Here is a 23,217-nt window from a genome sequence, read left to right on the forward strand (position 1 = left end):
ACTGTCTGCCTGAAATGGGGTAGCTTAGGCAATGGGAGCATCTAGTCAAAGCAAAACATATTTAATTAAGAGCTAATAAACAGCTAAAATGGGAGTATTTAGAGTGGGTTATTGTAAAATATGACACAAAGCTAATGGATAAGAAAGAGTGAGAAAAAAAATAGAGATACCAAAAATGTATGTAACAAATTTATGCAGATCAAGGCATTCCTTCTTTACTACATCAGTGGCGCCTGGCATGTGATGTGAGCAGCATAATAATAATTTTTTTATGTGGTAAATATCTACCATCTGTGTTCTAGGCACGAACCATAAAATGCAGCATAAAACAATTAAAATCAACAGAGACAAAGTTCAGGGTACAGAAAGCTTTTGATCCACAAAAATGGCAGATGTTATATTTGAGTGACTGTAGAGCAAAAATCTGAGTGAGACCAAGTACAAGTACAGATCAGCCTACATCCCATATGCCAAAGGGTTATTTGGTACTCTTTTCATAATCCCAGTGAGACACATAAACAAATAGAAAAGTTTTCAAAAGTTTAATTGGGTCACTAACAAAAAAATAAAAAATAATTAAAAAAAAAAATCAATGACTAAGAATTTCAGTAGGTTCCTCCAAGTTCAAATTTGGAAAATCATAAAAATTGACACTGTGTTTTTTACTAAAGCACAGCTTTTGCAAGAGTTTTAGTGAGTAGTGAGTGAGCAGAAGCCTTCATATTTCACTTTTTCAGGGAACCAATCTTGAAACACACCTACTCCGCAAAAGTCTCAGGTCTATCATTCTAAGTAATTAGAATTATTAATTAGTTTTATAATTATTAAATTAACACAATTATATAATAATACTTAATATATAATTAATATTTTAATTGATATAAATATTAACTACATAATAATTAGTAGTTATCATTCTAAGTAATATCCATGTACGGAAAAAACAGTAACACAGTTCTGTTTTCAAGCTTGACTGCATTTCCCTGTTTAAGGCGCTCTACTTCCAGAGCACTGCATCCCCTCTTACACATTTGCCAGCCATAAATTTCTGCACTGAAACATGAGGTCTTCTATTCTTCCAATAAGCTTATTTCAACTACAGCTAGTTCTGATCTCCTTCTATCTTCAAAATCCTCCTGTTGTTGCTTCTGCTGTGGCTACTTCTCTTTTACTTTTTTGACTGTTACCCTTGCTTTACACCACATGCCACCTCCAACAAATCAGATAAAACAGCTTTTCCTTAGCTCAGACCTATTTCTTAGCATGACCTTTACCAGACATTAAAGTTAATTTCGTTCAGTATTTTATCTTCTTCCAGTGTATTGGTCTGACATAGCAACATTTCAGAAGCTCAGGTGCCTCTGTGAGAAGAGCTCAGCAGCTGCCCCATGTCAGATCAGAGCTGTCTCCCAAAAGGAACTCAGTATTGGCCAGAGCTGAGCCATGAACAACACTGGTTATGCCTCTGAGAGATCAGATTTAAGAAAGGGTAAGGAGAAGGAAAAAAGAAAACAAAACAAAGCAACAACAACAAAAAAAAAAGACCACCACAAAGTAGCTGTGAAAGAGAGGAGTGAGAAAAAAAAAATTGAAACACCACTGCAGACACTACAGACAACTCAGCTAAGCTACATATCAAACTATCTACAACTATGTATGAGAAAACTAAAACCAGAACCTGGCTGATAATGAAACTCTATATATCAAACTCAGTAATTAATGAAACAACAAAATTTGTGGTTTCACTGCTTCTGGAATGAATATATAAAACTAAAGAGAAAATTCCAAGTAATTGAACAATTCCTAGTTTTTTTGTACACACTGCAGTCCAATGCTATACACGACACAACCATCTGTTATCAAGGAATCTCTAGTTAAATTTGGTCCAGGGAGATTGGATGAAATTGAGATTTGGACACAGAGCACAGTTTTGGAGGGAAAATGGTAATATAAATTTACGTATGAAAATTATTTTAAGTGACAACTTTCACAGACAAAGTAGCTCAGAGGGAATGTGCAGATGCACACTGTATACCTGGCATAACCAACCCACAGCCCATCCTGTGGCAACCCCCTGCCCTGTATTGCCACAGTGGTGACTCTTCCCACTGAGCGGCCCAGCCTGGCACTGGGTGTGCACCCATCATTGGGTGCACATAATGCAGTATTAGCCAAACACTGCATTAGCATGCAATCAGCACTGTCAGGGCTGAAAATAGGGCACAGGATGGACACAGTGTGGTGCTAACTCATATTATAGTAAATAATTTTATGCATTCTGTTACATTAGCTAAACAGAGCCCTGTAAGAAAAATACACAGCCATGCTTTCCATTTTGATAAAGAAATTTGAGAACTGGTTCCAAGAACACTGAAAAAAATTTTTTTGTATATTTGCAACTCCATTTTCAGTTGACATACATTACCCATGAATTTTCAAATAGGATAGATAAAGTTGCAACCAGATAAATTTCATCAAAAATCTGATGAACATCTTGAGAACTCACTAAGAATTGCAACCACTTTCACCAAAACACTCATACATTAGTTTCACCAAAAAAAAGGTCAAATAACCCACTCATCTTTTGTTTCCAATAATCTCTTTTTTTAATGTTTTTTTTTTGTTTTTGTTTTTGTTTTTTAAAGAGAAAACATTTTCTATGACACCAAAGACAATTCCTCTTCACTCAGTGAGGCCCAGGAAAGCCAAAAGATTGTATACAATGCTGCATATAATGGATAAGGATGTACTAGTCTCCACATTTACATTAATGTGACATATAGATGGATACAGCTTTATATACACCTGTTTGAAAATGTGTATATCTGAAGCATTACGTATTCTCTCAGTAAGTGTAAATGACAGTATGGTTTTCAAGATAAAGTCATGCTAGCTTTTTTCTTGGGGTATGGCAGATGCAGGGTACAATCATGCTTATCTCTCAAACTAGATAAGGATGACATATAATCCAGGAGACAGTGGCCCTGATCCATATCAGGACTAGCAATTTTTGTTACCAGAATGGAAAAATTCACAGAAAATCTAGTATAATTAAAGGCATTTGAGAAAATCTTCAAAAAAAAAAAATAGCCTACTTAGTCTACAATTTTTTTTTTCCCTAAATGAACACAAGTACATTCAAGAACGTATGAATCTCTATGAAAAGATGCACTTCTAATCAGGTATTTGTTTCTGTGTCAGATACACCCTCCTGACTGTAGAAAAGTGTTTATACAATTTATGAAGAATTCAGATACTAAAAACTGCAATCTGCAACAAGAGGTGAAATCAAAAGTTGTGTTCAGTTCATCATCAAAACTGTTCATTATTTCAATGGGCACTGAGGCACAGAGAAATGAAAGCATTATCTTAGACTATGCTATAAAGCTGTGAAGAGCCAAGAGTTAAACAGGTTCCTTTCAGCAATTCCATGGTCAGCATGCTACATGGACATTCCTCCCTGAATCATGTAGCTCTTGATGTAGGAATTTAAGCCAACCACAAATATGCTTTAGCCTCTAAAGCAGAATTATAGTTTTGAATGATCTCTTTGTCAAACAAACACAGAGAAAGTTTGTGCATCTCCAGCTCTAAAAAAAAAAAAAAAGAAAAGAAAAGAAAAGAAAAAAAGAAACCTCAGCAGCTACCAAAGGAAGGGCATTTAGTTAGGCTGCCTAAAAATCACGCACTTGCTCTTACTGCAACTCATATTACTCAACTGTTTGACAAGTTCTCAGAAAAAATGTTGTCATTAAGGATCATAGCAGTGTTTTATGAAGATTCAGAAGCTTTCACTTGAATAAAATTTCTACCATAAAAAGACCTAATATTCCTGACTTTCATACGAGATAAGAAAAACAAGGCCTGACATTTTAAAGAGAGGGAGGAAGTAAAGCCTATAAGATCTGCAGAAAACAGAAAGACACAATATAACAGGAATATGATAAATAAAACAATACTGATTCTTTACAGAAGTATAAACATAATACATCACAAGGACACTGCAGTGGAGAACTGTGCTAAGCACAAAACTTCTTTAATGAAATCAAGGAAGGACACATAGCTGAATCTACACATACCCCAGCAAAGCCTCCAGGCTGCCAAAATATCCAAGCTAAAACTACCCTGCCTGAGGAGGATCCAATATCTTCACTCGAGGAAAAGAATATATGTTCAAGTGCCAAAGAGAAGGTGCTTTGCTCAGTGGTTTCTTATTTCCAGAAGGCCAGAGAACTAGGGAGGAAGCTCATTGTTTTAATTTGGCCTTGAAAGAATTCAGCAAGACCTTTCCTTGAAATTTATGCTTCCTTCTGGTTTCAGCTACAGTAGAAACGATATTAAGAAATCCTAGTGCTTGTGGCTTGAGTCTTGTCTGAAAGTAGGGATCTCAAGGAAAAGTAAAATTGAAATAAAACAGACAATCTTATTTTCTCTGAGGATGCAAGAACATAATGGCATGTCCATGTAACACAGCACCCTGCCTCTGACAGAGTCCAGTAGCAGATGGGTAGGGGAGTGTAAGAAAAGAGCAAGCATAGGAATATAGCTCCTTGAAATACCTTTATCTCATTCATATGATTTGCGGCTTACAGATTTTCTGAGTCACAAGCAGCAACCCTCCTAGATTTTCTTTCCATTAACACATCTAATCAATTTTTGAACTCTTCAGTATTCCTAAAATCCTGGGACAATAACCTTTAACAGCTCTGTAATGTACTGTGTGAAGTATCATTTCTCTGTATGCTTTGAATCTGACACTTGCAGTCACAATTTCATCCTTTCCAGATCCTGTATATAAAAGCAAATGAACCATGATCCCTGTTCAAATATCTATGCCACTTGCAACTTTATAGACTTCCATCGCCTTCTCCAGAAGCTTAGACAATGGGAGTTTTGTAGGATACTCAGTTAAAAATAGGCAAGCAAACAAGGGGGGGTTTGGGGGGGGTGAGAGGAAGGCAGAACAGGACAGCTTGTGAGTATGTCTGAATTTCATCCACAGAGACTCCATAAGCTTGCAGTTTATCATTCTGAAAGAGAAGCTGCATTTGTTTCTCATGCCACACACCGCTAATCTTCCATAACTATGTACAAACTTTAAACTACATTTGTATAATCAAATTTTCTACTACAGCTGGCATGCTTGCACTTTTGTCTGGCAGCAGCTCTTTCAGGGGAGAGAAAGGAAACAAAATCAGAAAAAAAAAAGGAATGATATAAAGAAAGGTATTCTTCATGTAAGTGATCAAATGGAAAAGCCCTACAGCAGGGTTAATCACATCACCATTCTTTGCCAGAAAAAAAAAAAAAAACAAAATAGTGTTATCTCTAAATAAATGAAAAAAAAAAAGATGGTTTCAAGCATGCATCTCATTAAAAAGTACTATGAATGGAAGCTAACTGTGACTCAGGTTCCAATTAGCACTCTTTTTAACTTTGAGGAGTTTTTAACTTGGTAATCTGTTAATCAGTTCCTGCACTTTATTCATGAAGGTGTGTATGTTATTGAAGATTATAAGGAGATATTTTTGTCCCCCTTTTTTTTTCATCATTTAGTCTTAAACAGCACAAGCTCCTTACCAGGTTCACTGTGTCTATAGAAGAGGGATGAAGCTTAGCAATTTGATCGAGTACAATAAGGAGGTATGACTTTTTCTTTCAGCAGCAATGCCACTTCATTGCTAGCTGTGAAAAGACATTAAACAAAGGTTGTTGACTGTCAATGGACTGAGAAAACTGACCAATATTTACCTTACATCTAGAATGCAAGATCTTTGCAGTAGAGAGGTTCTGTTGGTTTATATTTAGAGAACGACCAGTTTCAGATTCATGAACTACATGTTTAATAGAGTTGCTAGTAAAGATAATAGAGAAAACTAAACTCAAATTTGTAGAGGGATGCATGGGCACAGAGCACAGATATTGCCAACAGCATTCTTTTTGCATAATATAAGTGATCAGAGGACAAAGAGGAGTCCAAAGAACTTTGTGCTTCTGAGTACGACCGGCAAATTTCATGATAACTAAACATGGTGTTACATTTCAGTCTTGCATTTTTCTAAATCACTAACTTCCTGAACACCACTAGAGGGCTCACATCTGTCTAAAGCTTTATTCTCAATTTTATGCTGCACGTTAACACTGAACACAATTTCAAAGAATGTGAGGCAAGTTTCCTGAAGATGCCATTAAGTTATCTTCATGAAAGTCAAACTTCAAGAAATGTAGTCCTAAGACTAGCATAAAAGCTGATCAGAAAATGTTATTTTGCTTAGCCCAAAACATTCAGCTGAAGTTATTCAGGTTTAGCATTCTTCTACGTCATTTCTCATGGGACTCACGATAAATTCACTACAGACAGGCCATCACAAATGACAAGATGAACTACAGTCTCAGTCTTTGGGACATCAAAAGCCACAGGCAATAATCCATTTGGATTGCCAAGGAATGTGGAATACTGGAGTCCACAGTTACCCATGCCCTGAGTGAGCTTTCAGGCTGTTTGCCACAAAATCTAGTAAGTGCAGTAGTAAGGCTTTTTCTGGACACCCATAGGAGCTGCGGAGTATAATGTAAGTTTTGTCCTTATTTATTATTAGGAGAAAATTTTATGTATAAAGTCAAATATGTGCACATCCCCCACTCAAATTTGGAGCAATAAAAATACTTAAAAAAAAAATAGAAACTATTTGGAAGCCAGAAATACTGATTTTAAACTAGCTCTACTTTAGCAGTTAGTTATTCTAAAATAAATTTGAACAAGTTTGAAACAGTCAAAAAACACTTTTTTAGAGACATAAGCTCCTTTTACCTGCATAATTTTCTGCACTCAAGCATATACTCTCAGATATGTTTAGATATTCCCTCACTCGTAAAAAAAAAAAAAAAAAAAAAAAAAAAAAAGCATCAAAAACCCATTAGTGACCAGATGGAAAAAGTGACAAGAAAGAGATTGTCCATAACGTAACATCTAAGCATGAGGAAAATGTTTTACTTCAAAGTTGTCACCATGCTGTACACAGAAGCATAGCCTCCTCTTTTCAAAGCTTAGGATTTGTCACCTTCATTACCATCACTATTATTGCAGGAGACAGCAAGATTCACAAAAGCTAGTAACAAAAAGAAGTAATCTGTCTTTTCCTCTTGTTCCCTGTGGGAATCACACTATTTCTCTGAGACAGCTCATAGATGTTGTTGCATGGAAAAAAAAAATGCAATTGATACGGATTGCTTTTCTTTTATCAGAATTAGGCAGTCTTGTACACTATTAACTGCTCCCTTCGGGGTTTAGCTGGAGCATATTATGAGGTTTGCTCCACCATCCTCGATTCTCAGCTTTCCTTTCATGAGCAAGAACAAATTATCTGACCCACAGTTGTGAAGCCATTGTGGATGTGTGCAGTGAATTGTTGTGAAGAAGTAAGGTGTGCTGCCACAGCTATGCACCTGTAGTGAACACTATAAACATTATGAACATAAAGGATCTCTCTAGGGAAATCACAGAGGTTTGTCTGAGCCAGTTTGAAGAAAACAAAAGTGAATCCCTGGTCAAAGGCTGATTTCTTCAGTAGCTGAACAGCTAGCTATTTACAATAGTAACTTTAGAAAGTGACTGAACACAGCCAGGCTGGTTCTGATGCTGCCTTTTCAAACTGCAAAACAAATCAGTTTCAGCTGGCTAAGCATCTCTCCCACCAGGGCTACAACAACCTCAGATTCACACTCCTGTACAAAATCATCCAGTAATTAAAAGAACATCAGTAAGCTCCAGCTTTTCAGAGCTTTGAAAGGCATACAATGTATACAAATGCCTTCTCTTTATTCCAGTATCCAGCTCTACATTCCCTGAAGTCAGGAGGAACAATAAGCCTAGTACAGTGTTGAGAGAAAGTCTGCACAAGATCCTGCTGTCCACTTCAACAGAAATGGGATTTCCTGTTTCATATTCAGAATTTAAAGACTGCTGCCTTGCACTGGGCAAGAAGGAGAGACAGTCAGGACTCTCTGAACAACTGCTCTGACAGAATTCCAACACATGACACAGGAGGACAAGGGAAGCTTCTGACAGTGGAAGGCCAGAAGGAGCCAAGGTCTTCTCACAGACTGAAGGCATGAGCTCACATACTCCAGCACATGCTGAAACCAATCTTTGACTGTCCACATTGTTGCCTTTCAGTTTACTTCTATGTTGTTCTCTGCTGATACAAAGTTGTCTCCAAGTAAGCTTTATTGGAAAGGTTCTGTATATGCCTGCCCAAGGACAGTATCTATGCCCTAACAAGCAAATGCAAAAAGTGAACTAGCCAGAAAAAAAGTCTCACAGACTGAAAAGAAACTGACAAGGTCTAATCAGAACTATAACTAAACAAACACTAGGAATCAAGTGAAGAAAAGAAATTATGGTAGGAACGAAGACATGCAAGAAAGAAAGTAGTTACAAGGGCACAAGTAAAATGTGCTTTTGGGGGGGAAAGGGAACAGACAAACGGCTGAGAACTAGTATGAAGAGGCAGAAATTGTGTGTTTCATTTTAATCAAAAAAAGCTGAAAGTTTCTCAGTGACTTTCATAGGTCAAGAATGGCTGATTACTGTAACATTCCTACTGAGATATTTTTAGCAGGTGCTCCTGATGATGCAAGAGTAGAAAGAATCCTTCCACTTCTGCTCTTTCTCCGCAGATAACCAGCTTGTCTAAACTATTCTTGTAAAAGAAGAAATGAAACTTTTAATAAAGTTTGTAAATATCACAATGAAATGAGGCTGCCACTTTTATATTTAAAAGCTCCAAGAAAAAACTGTGCATAACATCAGCAAGTGACATTGTAAATACAATTTGAAAGAGCTTTTAAAGGCTCATTAAATGAAAAAATAACTCAAAAAAAAAATCAAACTCAGGCAATCACTGCTAATTAAGAAGAGGTGATGCACTGATGTATTGGGTGAGTCAAAAAATGAGAAAGAAGGTTAGAGAAAGTTTTGCAGCCAGAATATTCAACGTTCTGGAAAGGCAATGAATAAAGAATTCCAATAATTCAATCTGAAATATAAAAATCAGGAATGAAAAGTGCCTCTGTCTCAATAATAGAAAGAAATACCTACAATGTAGTTATATTTCTATGATAAAAGGCAGTTTCTTATACATGCAAAACCATGGAGAAACAATCCTCAATCAAAGATAACTGCTCAATACCTGAAATAGAACTGAAGATCATCAGAGGTTAGAAAAACAAGACTGATGTTTCTCAGCAAATTTAAGAAACAAGACAACTAGGAGCTCCATTTTGCCAGTGTAGAGAGGCATTTGATTTTGAAATATTAATGATTTAATGCCTGCCAGAAAAGGACCTAGAGATATCACATCTCAAAGACAATTGTAACTGCATTATCATCATAAAAATGAAAGTTGACATTATGATGATGAAAAATGGTTCCTGAGGCATAATAATGGGCACATCGGAGGAAAATAGCACAACTCACCCATCACAAAGACACACATCTCTAATGATTCCAACAGAAATGGAAAATACATGCAAGCATTACTCTCCACAAGAGACTCCAAACTCTGTTTAGGCTGAGCCCTGTGTGAGCTTCAACTTGATACACCGTTTAAGACCATGAAAGATTTGACAAAACTATTAAGAAAAGCTCTGAATTCCCCCACAAAATAAGTTCAGAGGAGACCTGCACAAGCACTCCTGCTGAGCAGACTGAAAAGGAAGATCATTTCTATAGAAAAAAAAACAACAAAACATTTCAAATTAACTGTAGAGTGAATGTGAAGTGACAGCATGATAACGCTCCACATTCAGGTTGAGGTAATTTGATCTGTATTCAGCTGGGGGTAGTCCACCTACACACATCCCACAGACTCTCTTCCCTGAAGCTGTGCACATGCCACCAATGGAGTAGTACTGGAGGATAAGATTCAGTCAGAAACTGGCTGCCTGCAGGAATGGTATCAAAACTGCAGGTCAGGAAGTTCTGGATAAACAAGCACTGTGGAAGATGATCCAAAAACTCTTCCTCATGCTGTCAGACCTCACCACAGCGCAAAACACTATGAGATAAAGCAGAGAAGCAGGAGGAATCCAAAATTCCAACTGCTATCTGAAACTTTATTAGTGATCTTCACAGATTTTGCATAGAGATGTTTGTATTCATCTCCACATGCATATATTTAATCAAAAAACATCACAAGTACTCTGCTTTTTCTTTTGTGTTTACTCCTTCTGGTCCCACATGTGAAGGGGTCACTTCCATCCCACAGCCAGCATTCAGGTGAAGCAACCCAGTAACCTACTTTGTTCTAATTGCTGGTGTGTTTCCCTGAAGTGTTTGGATATGTTGTCCACGTACGCCATCTGCATGAATGAATACCAGAAGGATTAGCAGGCATACACTTTTAGCAGAATTTTGTAGAAACTACTTGATGGATCCCCTTCAGGTCTTAAAACAAGCCCAGCCTTATTTTCTTTTTGCTTCTGAATACATGGCTGCTACCTTTTCTAGTTTAATGGCATCTTAGCAACTCATTTTGCTTCATAGAGCATAGAGATGTGACAATGAAGAGATCCTGCTAAAGAAAAATCACAACTCTTGTGACAGATGGGCAATCATACACTAAGGTGAGAAGATACTAACCTGAGTTTAACAAAAATCATATGTCAATGCTGTAACCAATGTAAAGCATAGTTCATACATCAGCATTACTGCAAAAGCAGATTCTCCAGTAAGTAATTTCATAGTAACAATCAAGTTTTAGCAAAAATCTAGATAAGTTAGTAGGAGAAACTGGGAAAGAAGCATAGGGTTTTGTTTTGTTTTGTTTTTTTTTCCAATGAGGAAGTTATTTGATTTCATTTAACCACTCATTCTGCATGCACTGTAATGGAAACATTTACTTTAGGTAGCATTTTCCCCCCTTTCTCTTTTTAGCTTATTTCAGACTTTTTTTGTTCCTCTCTCTAGGGAAGGCAATCTGCCATTTCTTTTCTGTTAAAGAGTCCACAATATGGAGAAGCATCAGGAACAATTAGCAAAAACACCGACATGAACTCAGCACAGAGCCTACATTGACTCTCTGAGGAAGTGTTAGGAAAAATGAGAAAAAAAAAAAAAGCCAAAAATCCTGAAATTACATGTACTTAGGAGGACTCAGGAAATACGCAATAATTTATAGCAAATCTGCATGTATTGCAGAGTCTGTTAAGAAAGCTTCAGTGCAAGTGCTCTGGTTTTGTTGTGGCTTTTTTCCCCCCACTTGGCATTTCCATTATTTGCGTAAGCTTCAGCTATCTTGCAGCAAAATCTCCTGTGACGGGCTACATCTGCTGCAACATGTTGTGTGCTGTCTCCCTCCTTCCCCTGCCTACTCAAAATCCATGAGCTGATACTCCCTTTTCCATCCACAGCCTTCTGCTTACATGACAGCTCTGAACAGAATGGCCCCTCTGCAAATCATCTAGTTGTAGCACTTGCACACAGGTACACCAAGTACTACAGTACTATAGATGATGCTAAAGCAACAGAAACCTCATTAAAAAAGCCTTTGTTCAGCAGAATGTGTTCCCAGGGAGAAGGCTGTAGTAACATCAATTCCAGCAGGTCTTCCTGCTTTATATCTTCCATTTAACACTGAAGGTGACCAGATATATTTACATTTAGACAACCATTTCACAGTCCACAAAGTAAGATTAAAAAATAGGTGTTTATTCATTAATACAGGTCATGATACAGCTATAAATAGTTAACAAAACACCCAAATTTCCAGGAACCTGAATATATTTTATGTCAGAGTCACTTTCACTGACTTCAAGAGTATGCCTATTCCACCTATTAAACTATTTCTGAATAAGGTAATCCAAAAGTTTTGGAAAAGTATGGTCATTTGTGGTCAGGGCAAGGTTAGGGCAGCAAGTTTTCCCTTTTTTATTGTAGGAGTTCTGTACAGTCAGATTCCTTATCTCATGTTTATTTCCTTTGAGCTGGATTTTTTTTCTAAGAAATTTTATTTAACATTAGAATTACCTATCCAGTCAGTAAGTTGCTCAGTAGTATGAATAAAGGAATCAACATCTAGCTGGTTCTGAAAAAGACCTTAAAGGAACAGCCTGGATCTGCTGGATTACCCGTTCTCCTTCAGAAAGCCTACTGTTGCTTCCATTTGGCAAAAAAGGAAAAAAAGAAATCAGCATAAATGCCTTAAAATGAAACACCACCAACAAGCACATCTCATCAAAACTCATTATATCTGTGCATTAATCAGACAGGAGATACAGTAAGCAGTAAGAAACCTTGAGGATGCTGCTAACACTTTTTGCTTTGAAAACTCATTTTACTATGGGAACTAGAGAGACACTCCTAAAAACCACACATAATGCAGTTCGTATTCAGCCACATAGTAAACTTATCAATAAAACAGCTGCAGGATTCAACAATCATGGTTAAACTACACTGTGGCTGCAGCATGACTACTGTGCAATCTGTTAACCATTCCATAAAGTGCAACCGATTTCAAAGTTTTAAGCTTAATCAAGACATCTAAGCAGAAAAATCAGTCCATTTCCAAAAGCCAAAGAAAGGAATATTTCAGAATTTGGGTGCAAAAACCATTCTGATCCTCTTAAAAGAAAGCAATCTTTTTTTTCTGTGAAAATGGTCATCAGGTAATCTGTAAATTCACTTCTCTGGTTGGTTCCAGGCCTTCAGCATTTGCTGGCCATTTCAGATGAATACAGCAACCATTAAAAGTTCCCCAGTTGTGTGCTAAAATCCAAAAGCAGAGAAGCACATAAAATCAGGCAAGAACATTTTATTTACACTAACCATAATTAGTCACTAATGTGCACTCTCCTCTTCTGCTATGACACATACCAGATGTGGAGGAGTCTGTAGTCAGATTTATCAAAGAACAAGGTACCTAAAATAGTTAAAACTCCTCAGTTTTCCTCTCTCAGGCTGATACTACACTGTGCTCTTGTTCAGTTGCCCTCAGCTCCACCCAGCCCTGCACTGCTGTAGTCACAACAAGCAGAACTGCATCCTTCAGTTAAAATGGTGCTTCCACATGCTGCCAAGTTTGGCAGCAGAGGCCTAACACATTGCCACAATGATCTCCAAGTATTCTAGATTCACAATCAGCGGTCTATGGCACTGCTCCTCCTCTCACCAAAACACACACATGGGTTTATTAGGGTTATCACTGACTTCAATTCATTCTTCAGTGACTGAAACTATAATAAATCAGACATTCTCTGAACAACATCCTTGCCTCCCTCTCACATCCTCTCTGAACACACAGCAGTGTGTGCAAATAGTACTGTCAAAGTACGGCAAGATCCTATCACACTGGAGGCAATCAGAAATGACAGTAATAATATCATTCCAAACTGTGTCAGTTTTTCTTCTGACTTTTTTTTTTTTTTAACTTCTGAAAGAACTACTTGCCTGTATTTTATACTAGTAATATTAGGAAACTCACTTAAAAGGCAGAAGATTATGAAGATATTAATATTTTAGTAGCTATCCAGGATACAGAAGTAATTTGAAAATGGTAATTAAGTCTTTGAAGAGTATACAATTAGCATGAAAAAGTACTTTGAACAGACGTGGAACTCTGCCTAAATTCAATTGATGTAACAACTCTGAATTGAAGATCTCAATTATTTAACTTCACCACTTGTGTGAACACCAGTCTCTCCCTTACCAGGCTGTGTGCTCAGCAGCAGTTTCTCCAAGTACTGAGAGCTGCTCTGCAACTGCCTGAGGAGCAGGAAGAAGCAATTCCTGAGTTGACTGAAAGGGACTTATCACCAACTCATGGCACACTACACACAAAAGGCAGAAATAACTTCTTACTATTGAATACAGTCCAAATAAGGCAGACCTTTAGAAACCGGCATTAGATGGTTTATTCCTACATACAACTATAAGAATGTTGGAAGAACCTAACAATCACTTTTTAGCCACGGAACAGTTTTTGACTTTTCCGGAACAGTTGTTTTGCTATTATCTTGCAACTCACGTTAGGGCATTACAAGGTATTTTACACAGGAGCAGTTTCATCCATTCTTCATTCACTCAGAATTGGACAGAAGTTCACAATAATCTATAACTGCACTCTCTGCTTTATATACAGTATTAGCCAGAGAAAAATCCAATGATTCCCTTTTTGGGTAATAGATCATCTGTGAACAAATACAAAAATGACATACATAGCTCTTCATTGCTGAATTTATATTAACACAAATTATAGCAGACTGTAACTAGCTGCAACTGCAACATAAACAGTAGAAGTTCCAAACCAATGATCATCAGCATAGTTCGTGACTTTCATCAAAACCTGAACGACCCATAATTTTGCCTCTGGACACTAACGATCTAATCAGTTAGTAAGTGCTGCCAATGACCAAGCTGTTATTAACAGTGCAATACCTGACAACATTCTTTTTTTTTTTTTTTTTAACTGTGAAGTTAAGACTAAAATATTTAAGAAAAAAATAATCAGCATAAAGGTATTAAATGATTTCTGATTAGTGTCCACAGCTGAGCCATTTTAAATGCATAGAGTTAGTAAAATGCCTCATTCCAGTAAATCTAAAAAAAACAATCATATGACAGTTGCACAGCACCAAAAAATAGGAAGATTAGAAAAGACATAGTAAGAGCAGTCATTCAAATTAATTAAAAATAAAATGGAGAAAGTTGTAATATCTCGTGAAAGTAGAGGTATAGTGGTGGATGTGTTCCTGCCCTCACACTACTGTCATATGTGGCCTACATAGAAGAAATAGCACACATTTTTAGGAAAGGTACAGGTAGTTGGGAACCATACTTTCCTATTGAGATCTTCTTGAGGTTTAGTATCTGAAAACAGCAAAATTCCCTTGGACAGTGAGAAATAGTTGCACATGCTTACACTACTTTTATACCTATAGGGAGCAGAAATCCATCTCTTCCATAAGAACTGAGTGTGTACCCTCCACGTGTGCCTTTGAAAATCTCTCCTATTTTCATTTAGACAGGAGCTGAAGGATTTGGAAGTCATAATAACCATGAATAATCACAACAGTCACAGCAGGGAATGAGAACAGACAAGAGATATCAATAGGGGGAATATTTTTCTTTAGAGGTCATTGCTTGTCAAGTGAGTATATCACATCATTTGTTTGGTGTCTTTTTTTTTTTTTTTTTTTTTTAAACAGGCTCTGATTTTCATTCATGCTTTAATTGCCAAGAGCAAGAAGAGATGCCTGGATTATAGATTAATTTTAATAGTGTTGACAAAGACAAGTTTTAATAGGAATGGGAGTTAGCTAGGCATAAAAGAAAAGAGAATGTTCTAGAATATGGAGAAGTGTGTAAAAGCACAAGGGAGTGGTATACATAGCAGCTAAAGAGACAAATACATCAGCAACGGGCAGTTAAAATGACTGGTCATGCAGTAACAAGAATCTTGAACAAGTTAAAAAAAACACCACAGCACTGGAACTACACCCTTGGGAACAGAATACATCCATCAACAAGAATTTCACATCTTCTGCAGTAAAAAGGACAAAGCAGTGATATGCCTTCCTGAACACCACAGATTTTCTGCATCCAGCTCAATTTAAAAGCTTAAATACTATTCCCACCAAAGTTAACAGGAACTTGTAGCATTTAACACCCTGTTAGAGACCACCACTGCCAATCATGATTAGCCCTTAAAGAAAAGAATTTCTTTAGTATAATGTGTTTAGCCACTGTAAGTACTACAATTACTCTCACAAGAGGAAAAGTAGCTGTTGTTCTCCCCTATTAGCTTTCCTTACATAAACCTTAAGAAGAAGTTAACCAGAACAGGGAATGACAAAAAAAAGTAAAAAGTAAATGTCAGCTCTTGAAAAAATAAAACCTATAAAATATACATCAGAAATTCTGAGGCAGATAATACAGCCCATCACACAGCCCACATTAACTCAGTATGGTGTAGATGAATCACATTCAGTGTTGAGACGTACATAGTAACTCATCTGATAGAAGAAGAGTTTTTCCATGCCGTAATTGGCTAAGGCTCACAAACACCACATGCAGCATCTACTAATATTTCTGCTTCATTTTTGTTTCAATATTACTCAGAGTCCGACAACCTTACAGGCCACTCTGTCTGCTGATTTTGCTTTTTACTCACACTGTCAGGTTGGTGCTTCTCTATTCTCACACAGCAAGTTGATGATCCACTGTTTTCTCTCATGTTCCAGTAGATACGTAAGTGATATATTCTAAAGCATTCATGTTAGCCAATGGCACTGCAACAACAAATACTCCATCTGGGTCTTTCACCATAAAACATGTCACACTGTGATATGAATAACAACCAAATATCTCTGTGGAAACTTAGATGCTATAAATATTGTTATGCAAGGTGAAGTGACAAGAACTCTTTCTGCTGACAGTTGACAAAAAAAACCACCTCAATATTAATTTAAAAAAATTAAATATGCAAATGAGAGATCCAGGTTAATATTGTTACATAGCACTACAACAAAGTCCCCAGTGTCTTTCAGTCCAAAGCTATATACACCAGATATACTTGTATTAAGTTCTGCAAAACTATGAACAAATATAATGTTACAGTTGGAAAGAATATCATGGAGAAACGGTAAGAAACAAACAGAAGGAATGCTCACCCATATTTGAAGATTCAGGCTTGCAATGAAAGACTCCACAGAGGAGGGATCTCCAGAAAGAGATCCTTCCCCGTTGGTAGTCAGCCCTTAAATGGGACCTTCACCTGTGTTCCCACAACTGACCTGGTCCTTGCCTCAGGTGATCAATCAGTGGTACAGGCCATGACTCAACAATTCTCATACATATACCATAGCTGCGATTGTCTAAAAAAGCATTAATGCCCATGACAGTTGAAACACAGCAATTAATAAATTGTGGAGATGTTCAGGAGGAACTTGGTTACCTGAACAAGAACTTATAAAAATATTACCTTTTTTTTTTTTTTTTTAACCTGTATCCTAGATGATAAAATACAGGTGAGGTTTAAGATTATAAATGAGCTGTATTTAGGGGCAGATCAAAGTGTCCATTAAACAAATAGGTATCTTCCAAAAGACAAACAAGTAACATACTATTTTGTTTCTGTTACAGAGGTCAGTGGCACATCCCCACCTAGAAAACTGTGCAATTCTATCCTATGTAACATATACTTTTACTAAGAACATCAGTGGATACAGAATTGAAGGTCTTATAACTTTCAAAGACCCTGCACCATTACTGCTGTTTTTGCTTTACAAATTAATAAGGGAAAGCAATATGAAAGAAGTTAGAAAGTGACACTAACAAATGCTAATCCACACCATTTTGTCTTTAGTATAAATATTTGAAAAATCCCTCTCTATCAACTCAGTTGCTTTTAGGAAATAATTTCTTAAATGCTGTGGCAGACATGACTTCTTGCCTATTAGGGCTGAATAACCATTACACGTCAAACTGTTTCCTTAACTACAAGCCCTGCCCACAAATCCTGCAGTGTCTGAAGGAAATGGCACAGTGCTTTTACAGGAGGAGCTCCAGTCTGTTCTCTGCTTGTCAAGGAATCCATCAGGTTTAGGGATGTATGTGAGACCTAAATTTTGTTTCCATTTTAACATAATACAAACTAATTGTCAATCATTGACATGGTTGCATCAATGCAACATTTACAGCACATTTTTTGTTTATAAAGTTCCCCAATAAAAATCAGCAGCCTTCATTCTTCAAATAAGGAAGAAGGAAACTGAAAAATTTACTCAGAGTCAAGTATCAAAGAACAAAAAAGAAATTATTAATAGGTAAAAGGAAACAAAGAAAAAGGATTGCAGAAATCCTAACAGGATGTTAATGTACCAACAAACAGAACCCAATGCTCCAACTTAAACAATTCTGATAGAAAACAAAAAATATCTTTCATGAAAACAGGGTGTAAAGAAAAGATGCATAATGTATGAGATAAAAGTAAATTATCTCCATTCCCTAAAGGAATAGCTTTTGTCTCACATGTAGGTCATGCTAGCATTCATATTTTCTCTATTTGTTATAAAGCCATTTAAGCATTATAGATTACTATGTCAAACTGGTACACTGGGATTTTTTATTGCAATAAATATCCCGTGTGAGGAGCTTTGTAGAATGAACTCAAATATCACCAGAAGCAATTAAAATCTATCAGAGATATGAAATGGAAGCTTAAGTTAGCTGAGGGGAAAAGTCGTGCAACATATTTTTCCAGGATATGAGAAGCAGGGCAGAAAATTAACTGAAAATCCTATCAGCAAGACAGAAGACTTGGAAAAGCATGAAAACAATAGATAAGATAATAGAAATTATTCACCGGCAAGAACAAATACATATGAAGCCACAAGAGAAAAACTCCATTCCTACTGTAGTTATGCTTACTTTAGAATTATTACTGATATGCAATGAAAGGGAAGAAAAAAACCAATTAAGATTCCAGTAGGAAGAATTCAAATTTCCAGTTGCCCAGTTGAGATACCATGGAGTTTCTTTCAATATGTGATGCACAAAGCTGACTTTTCTAATGTATATCTGATTGACATTCTTGACTGTTAAAGAAATTGTGTAATAAGCAAAGATCCTATTAGTTTTAATCAATCACACAACTTCATGCTGGCTTACTTATGTTTTACATTCAGAAAAATTACTTTATCTAAATTGTTTTACAGCTGTAAAATAAGCAGAGATTTTAAATTCCACTTACAAAACAGATATGCATGACAGATGGTCTTTTGGGACCTGCTTAAGTTGTAGTCCAAGTTGTAAATCATCCAGCTGATCGTCCCAAACAAATGCTAATTTCACAGCACTTTTTTTATATCATATCCTATCACAATATTTCTTCTGTTTCTTTCATTGTAAAGTTATCTTCTAGAATTACATTCCAGAATTACATTCTAGTGAAATACATAGGTCTGGACTTCTTCAAGCTGCAAATGCCCAGAAGTCATTTTCTAGGCTTTGCTTCCATCTTCAAAAGCCGCTTCATTACCTGAATTTAGGCAACTGTCCCCTTAAAACTAAACATCAATGGAAATTTAGTATAGAATAGGCACGTTTCTTCCCAAACAAGGTGCTTCTGAGTATTTCCATTGCTTAAACATAGGAGAACATGCAGGCCAAACCTGATACACTTTGCATTATGTAGTGCTTGAACAGAGACAGCTTGATTGTCCTGTAAGATCTAATAGTATTGAAGTGTCCAAACCTCAGTGTACATTGACAATTTAGCAGAGCTTAATCTAGCTCTTAATGTTTATACTCACCAGAATGCATACTGTGCAAGTGGGCAGCAAAATCTAAGAAAGAGAGTATGCATATAGGTTCACCTGCAGTCTTTATTCTGTCATTTCCTTACTTCTCAAATGTGAAACAAATACAATTCCTTTAATGCAGCATTTTGTAATCCACCTAGAGAAAAAGTTTATTACCTTTCTTATTTTCACAAAGTTCTGCTCTACAATAGGCAGGAGGCCGAATCCTAGTCTAAGAGTGCAAAATTCATCTAACCCTCGATTACCAAGTGACACAGACTGGTCAAACAATGGTAACACAATGTGACTGCTTTTTTTCTTCTCAATTCATGAAGACGTTCTTAAAAAGTAACATTTGGCAATACAACTTATATGTCACTATCCCATTCAATGAAGACAGATTTCACAACAGCATTTGTTTGCCCTTCTTTCTTCTCTGCAAATCCCTATTTGCAAAAATTAATTTGACATTTCTTCTCATTTTGTTTTTTCTGCCTATAGGATTACCAGTAAGTGAGTTATCTTACACAGAAGATTACAGAATTTTCTCCAAAAAAGCCACATACAGACACTCTTTAAAAAGTAGTGAAGGCGTTCAATGGGGAACTACAATATATTTAGTAGGCTGAAGAATTACCTGTAAATCTCTCATCTGTATCTCTTCCTAATATTTGTATTCTATGGCACTACTTAATTTAAACTGGCAAAGCCCACACCGTACACCCTTTCTTCAAAAAAATCAATGGGACTTCTTGCAGAAAAAAAATAATATTGCATGAAGAAGGCTGTCATAGACTAGGTGTACAAACAAGCAAATTACAGCAAAGTACAGAAACATACAGCAGTCAACAGTACAGAGTTGTATAATACCTTTCATTTTAAATCTATTCAAGTACAGTACTTCCACCTAAAATGTTCGGTTCTCACTGCGTGACAGTAGAAACAAAAAGATAGTCCTGTGGCTAAAAAATTTAATTAACTCAGGAAATGATGTTAGTTTTGTCCTTAGTTTGTCAATTTATATATACCAAAACCACTCCACAGTCTCCCATACTTTCAAAGCAAATCAGGTCTGCTCAGGAGAACTGAAAATTAGAGGCACCCTGCCCCAGCCAGCAGGGGGAAAGGGACAACAGAGTGTATCAGACTGTGTGGATTCGATGGCCTGGTACATCAGAACTACAGCAATACAAGGCATTGGTGGACACTAGCGCACAGTGCACTCTCTAATGCCCTCAAGTAACAAAGGGACATAATCAATTTATATTTCTGGGGTGTCTGGGGGTCTCCAAGACTTCTGACACAAGTAAATATTCAGTCTCTTGACTCTGTAAAATTTATGTTCTAAATTGGAATCAAAATTCAAATTCCTTTCTTCCTTTCTATCCCATTCACTGGTAAGTGAAAGACTGAACATGAAAATAGAAAATCTGCATTACACTGAAGATAAAAATCTTCAAGCCACATTGTGTTCTCACTTGTAATGTATGCAAGACTTATGTGTCTTCTGTACTATTAAATAGTATCTAGCACATACTAGTATATCTCAAAATATCTTGGTGAGCATGCTATCACACCCATCAGAAAACAGGAATCTTTTATAACATCACAGAAAGCACAATAGTAACAAATAACTGGTTGCTGAGGACTTCTAGCTAATTACCTAGGCTTCATAGCATTCAGCAGTCAAAAAAACCTATTGGGTGGGACAGATGGGAGAAAAACAAAGTTATCATTTTCATTGTTTCTGAAATGAATATTCTGAAGTTTCAGAAAGGCAGAACGCTTTAAATAGAGCAATATAGTCTCTTTTCCAGAAGTTTACAACCTCATGAAAGTATGTTTAGGTTATACTGTTTGATGACTGACACTGTGACACATGGCTAATGAATGATTATGGTACTTGCAAAGGATAAAGTGTACCCAGTACTCTATTTGTATGAGAGTAAACAGTCGTAGACAGGAAATTCAAAAGAATTTTCCCTTGCTCTGCTGAAGCATGATAACTTCACTGATTCATTTTTGGCATCATTTTCCTACTTCGAGACCAAAAAGTGATGCTGTCCAATACTTAATTGCCTGTTGTTTAGCAATAAACACCTGTTAGTATTTACCATCAAAACTTCTTTAAATTGCAATGAAATCTGCCTTCCAGTAGGAGATGGGTAGCTAATAAAGTTCAGGCTCCAAAAGATGTTACTTTTTTTTTTTTTTTTTTTTTTTCTTTTTCCTGGTTTAAGATATTCTAATTTAAGCTTTTCAGGTCTTACAGTTGTACACATTGAAAGCTCAAATGGGGATAGTGGCCAAGTTGCACTGCATTGGAAGGTCTGGAAATTTAAGAATTCAAGGTTAGCTGATTTTTAAAATATAGGAAAGAATTTCTTTATCGTAGTTTTCTCTAAAGGCCCATTTTTCTCTGATTTTTATTTAATTATTTATTTATTTATGGCAGAAGGTAGTGGATGTAGGCTACACAAAATATATGGGAAATGTGACAAAACAGTATTTTTTATTCTTAACAAGAATTACTGCTCTCTTTCCTCTGTGGCCTATAAATCCAATATTAAAAGTAAATGCTGCAATGTCTTATAATGTCTATTATATATCTTCATGGCATTCAAATTGTTACACTGTTGTTCAAAGAGAACATTCAAATTATTTTATTTTAAAAAAAGGTTCTCACCGTCTTCCATTTTTCTCCTTTCTGACACGTAGTATAAGCTGTTTACTACTGATTATCTCAGTAGTAAACAAAGTTAGATTTCAGTAACTGTAGATGATACTTACACTCTATTCTTTTTTATAAATAACTTATATGTATTTTCTACTGTTTTAACCAATGCTTTCATACTCTATTGAGCTATAAAACAGTGATAATCTTAACAACTGAAGAAATTTCGTTTAGTTTCAGTTTAGGGCTTGGTATGGTAATTAATTCATGCTATTTTCATTCCTTTTGAACCTACAATGAATTGCTTGATAGAGAAAGCAAAAGGTACACTACAGCAAATCTTTGATTTGGGGGCTAGGTTTTAGAAAGAAAATCATTTGCTGGTAACTGGATGCCTCTCAAATTATTGTATCAACAAACTCATATACTCTTCTTTTTTGAGACCTCCCACAATTTCACATGCTCATGGCAGAGCTTCAAAGACTGTCTCAGTCATCCATTGCTACAGAGTGCTAGGTCTGAGATACAACTGTCAGTGTTCCCACTGGCTGTGCCTACAGAGAGTAGAGGGGAAGAAATGCAGGAACAGAAGAGAAGCAGAAGGGGAATCTGAGTGAGGTATGGAGAGGATAAAGGCAGACAGGATGAGATTTTAAGATGTGACAAAGGTTATATACTTTGGTCAACATATTTTCCCTGAGACCTGGAAACTTCCCTCATCTCACCATTTGTTCCTAACATATGGTTGTTAGGGTTAGGGTCCAGGAAAAGTGCATGCCATGTTATTCTTACCTGGGAGAATCCAACCAAAAAAGCTGCTAGATCCAGAGTTCCTCTCACTGCTGATGCCCCATCTGGTTCCACCCACTTGAATTTCAAGGGATTCCCATCGTCTGAGTTTTCATCAGAAAGTACAAAATACAACTGTCAAAAGCTAAGGGATGCAATGATAAAGCTTGCCAAGACAATCTAAATTTAGTCTCATGCCAGTATTTGTTATAAATGGCCCTTAATTACACGAAAATAAACAATTTTGGTTGTATATCTGTCTAAATTATTTCTTTAATGTAGTCATTTACATACGGATTTCTTTAATATAATAATTTACATATGAAATGCAATGTCCTGCTACCTTTAAAAATACAGTATCAGGTGTTTTACATTTCTCTGAAATATATGGCACAGACAGTGTTCTGTGATGTAGTTTATATACAGAAGTTGCTGCCCCAATGAAAAAAAAGTGG

Source organism: Gallus gallus, chromosome 4 (assembly GCF_016699485.2).
Source record: "Gallus gallus isolate bGalGal1 chromosome 4, bGalGal1.mat.broiler.GRCg7b, whole genome shotgun sequence".
Classification (NCBI taxonomy): domain Eukaryota; kingdom Metazoa; phylum Chordata; class Aves; order Galliformes; family Phasianidae; genus Gallus; species Gallus gallus.